Source organism: Electrona antarctica (assembly GCF_951216825.1).
Source record: "Electrona antarctica genome assembly, contig: scaffold_160, whole genome shotgun sequence".
NCBI lineage: Eukaryota > Metazoa > Chordata > Actinopteri > Myctophiformes > Myctophidae > Electrona > Electrona antarctica.
In genome coordinates, this window is record NW_027638313.1 from 106,569 (window position 1) to 110,000 (window position 3,432).

Below are 3,432 nucleotides of genomic sequence, written 5' to 3' on the forward strand. Positions count from 1 at the left end.
ATCATTAACATGGTGAAACGCATCTTGATGATGTCATCAAGATGTGTTTCACCATGTTAATGATCTTTTTCATAATTACAGTTCTAGGAAACACAAAATGGGGGGACTTTTTATTATTTCCACACAACAGCCCTAAGGTACATTAATGACAGTAAAATGTTGAAAATGGGTGGTTTTCCCCTTTAAGTATTGTTCTTTAACCCATTCTGGACGGGAACCCCTTTTGGTGTTTTAACTAAGCATTATCTTATACTTTAGCTATTGAAAAATAGCAGATCTACAAGCTCGTAGCGCGCCACCGAGTGGCGCGCTACGAGCTTGTAGGTCTGCTATTTTTTTTAAATCGTGAAAATGCGGCACAAATCTTTGAAAATGTAACATATTCTTTCAGAAGACTTATTTTTTTATTTCGACGTCAGGCCTTAATGGGTTAATCACTGGAAACAGTTATTAACTGATGTTGTAACAATGGATCTTTCCACAGCTAGATTAAATGGTGCAAACTATCAAACAATAGACAGCTGGAACCATATTCTCTATCAAGTTAGGACCTCTACTGTATAACTAGCATGACATATATAACTAATTATATCTGTATAATCCCCTTTTTTCTTTTTTGGTCTTTGTTGAAATCTTTGCTCATTTATGTTTCTTGTCAGGCCTATGACGGGGTGCGTTGGGAGGGATTATTTTTTATTTATTTATTATTTGCAATTTGTTCGATCGATTTTTACGTTGTATTTAATTGTTATAATCATTACTTTATTTCCTCTTTTTTTTGTCAATGGTGGTTGGTGCTGGGGTTTGGGGGTAGGATTTTTAAAAATGAGGCAAGCGGCTGTAAGCCACTGATTGGCTGTAAGCCACTGATTGGCTGTAAGCCACTGATTGGCTGTAAGCCACTGATTGGCTGTAAGCCACTGATTGTAGTTGGCAAAGAATTTGAATTATGTTTTATGTGTATTTTCTTCGTATGCCTGTGCCTTTCATCCAAAAATGAAATAAAAATGTATTTAAATCCTAACCGTTTTCTGATAAAAAAAATTAATAAAAATAAACGTATGTGAGCTTGTAGATCTGCTATTTTTCAACAGCTAAAGTTATAAATAATGGTTAAAGAGGTTAAAAGCTATAAGGTGACACAGATGTATTAATAATGGATAAAGAGGTTAAAAGCTATAAGGTGACACAGATGTGTAAAGATGTGTCTCAGTGGACACTTGTAGTTCACTGATAGGACTACAACTCCCATGAGCTATCATTCTCAATGACCTGTTTTGACACAGGTGTTGACATTCCTTCAATCAAGTGATGAACATAATTATATCCTGTCCTGCGTTTGATTCTGCCTGAAGAAGGTCAAAGGTCAATAGACTGAAATATTCCAGCAATAAAATGATTGAAATGAAATGATTAAAATGACCCTTAATTATTATTACACTTCTATACTGTGTGACTCCAGAAGCTCCTCCTAAACCTGTCAGATGCAGTGTTGTTTCCCTCGACTAAAACTAAGAAGAAAAATGTTCGTCGACTGCCTTTTTTCACTGACGAAAACCAAATGGAAACTAAATGAAAAATAAGCTATGACGACTACAATTTACAATTTACAATTTAGGCATTTAGCAGACGCTCTTAATCCAGAGCGATTTACATTAAGCAAGAACAAAAACGCATAAAAAAGCATTTATCATGAAACATGCTAAGAACATGCTAAGAACATGCTAAGAACGTAACAGTGGAATATCTATATAATGAAACTATACATATATACTATACTATGCTATACATATGTACTGTGACTACATACAATGCAATTATAGTGCTGTCTACGTAACGACTAGAACTAAGACTAAATATACTGACAATTCCGTCAACAAAAAAAACTAGACTAAAATGTTAGGAAGGGACTAGTGGACAAGAGATCCAGTATAAGTCATTTTAGACTTGGTTGCATGCTGAAAATAGCCGATCTACAAGCCCACAACGCTGCGACGCGTTGTGGGCTTGTGGGCTTGTGGGCTTCCAAACAATAAATAATAGTGTAAAATCAGTTATTAAGACGGCATCAAGGCCCGACAAAGAACATTTTAGTCGACTAAATCAACTGTAGATTTAGTCGACTACAATCTTATGCTATTTAGTCGACTAAAACTAGACTAACACTAAAACCTTCCAGGTGACTAAAATGTGACTGAAACTAAATTAAAACTATTTAAGAGACTATAATGACTAAAACTAAAATCAAAAGTTGCTGCCAAAAACAACACTGGTCAGAGGTGGCTTTGTTTTTACAAACATTTTTGTCAAATCTTGAAAAGTTGAAACGGGACATTTTGCATCGTGAGTACTTTTACTTTCCGTACTTTGAGTACATTTTGATGTCAATACTTTAGTACTTGTGGAAGTACATTTGGAACTCCAGAGTTTTAACTTGTAACAGAGTATGATCTATATTGAAGTATTGCTACTTTTACTTCAAAGGAGAATTCCATGCTAGAAGGATTTCTTACCTTTATTTGGTTGTTACGTCCCCACCAAAGAGGTCCAGGTGTTATTTTGTGCAAAAGTGCATTATTGGCTATTTCCACTAATATAAGCCTATTTATTTCCTATACAGACCTGTGTATTCCTATACAGACCTGTGTATGCATTGAAATAGAGATCTCGTCTGCGTTTTGTACTTTATGGTTGTCATCTGCGGTAGTAGGGCCTGACTCACACGGTCACAACAGATTGTTGTATAGCTGATCAGTGTTGGGTGTAACGGAGCTATTAATAACGGCGTTATGTAAGGGACTACTTTTATTGGTAACGAATAAAGTAAGTAGTTAGTTGCCTAGTTACTTTTCCAAAACAGTAATCTCGTTACTATAATGTGTCCCTGTTCATTTTGTGTGCAAGATTTAAAAAGAAAAAAGCCCCGACTGCCCACGGAGTCTATTTCTCCTGCCTTCTGTGTGATTTGTCTTCCCAAGCCCCAACGCGCAGCGCATAGTATAGCCTACTATACATCCTGCGTCTACTACATCCTGTAAGTTCACTTAAGAAATAAAAGTATTGTTACAACCAGCTTTTATTTTGAAGAGGAAGAGGAAGTTGTTTCGGTTGTAGCCAGCTGCCATGACAGTGCCGGTAGTGGAATAATAACAACATGCTTTAAGCCCAAAAAAACGCATGCGTCTTTGACTTAAACAATGTAGGCTAAACACTTTGGAATTACGTTAAATATGGTAGATCCTCCGTGGCTGCGTCATTAGGTGAGTACTAGTTTAATGAATTGTTTAAGTTTCATAGTAACATTCATCATCAACAGGCTGTTGTTGATGCCCCCCTAGCCATGGTTCACATGACGCTCGTACTTCACGAGCATGACAGTCATGTTTCAGGGCTAATGCCCCCCCAAAATAACAGGTTACAGGATTCTCATTC